This window comes from Lynx rufus, unplaced genomic scaffold, assembly GCF_022079265.1.
Source record: "Lynx rufus isolate CCGP_SWC_20201006 ecotype Redwood Valley unplaced genomic scaffold, mLynRuf1.p SCAF_5, whole genome shotgun sequence".
In the NCBI taxonomy this organism is placed as follows: domain Eukaryota; kingdom Metazoa; phylum Chordata; class Mammalia; order Carnivora; family Felidae; genus Lynx; species Lynx rufus.
In genome coordinates, this window is record NW_025814867.1 from 99,573,326 (window position 1) to 99,573,980 (window position 655).

The window sequence follows — 655 nt, forward strand, 5'->3', positions numbered from 1 at the left end:
AATTGAGGATTTTGAGATGGGGAGATTATCCTGGATTATCTGGGTAGTCAGTCCAATGTACTCACAAGGGTCTTTATAAGAAGGAGACAGGAGGGTTACCAACCGAGGAGATGTGACAAGGGAACAGAGGTGGGGATGATGTAACCACAAGCCAAGGAATGCTGGTGACCCCTGGAAGTGGGAAAAGGCAATGAACTGGTTCTCTCCATGTGTCCAGAAAGAACAGAGCCCTGCTGACACCTTACTTTTAGCCCCATAAAATCCATTTTGGACTTCTGACCTTTGCAACTGTATGATAAATTCATGTTCTCTTAAGCCACGAGGTTTGTGGGAATTAGTTACAGTACCAGTAGGAAACTAAGACAATTCCGATTCTTCTAGAGTTGTTGACATTATAGACAGTGATTTCACCCAAGAATATTCAAGGGAGGGTGTTTTATTCCAAACTTTATTACTGAGGCCGTACCCCTCTTCATTTGGAGAAAGTTACTGTGACTAGGAAATTTAAAGGGATGGGTCAGAACAGATAAATAATCCTGAGTTGCTTTGCAATCCAGGCTTAGACAAATCTGTTTATCTTGGGCGCATGCAGTGCCTTACTGTAAAGTTGATCTGTGTAGAGCAGAAGTAAGAGAGGGACCAATGAGCTGACAGA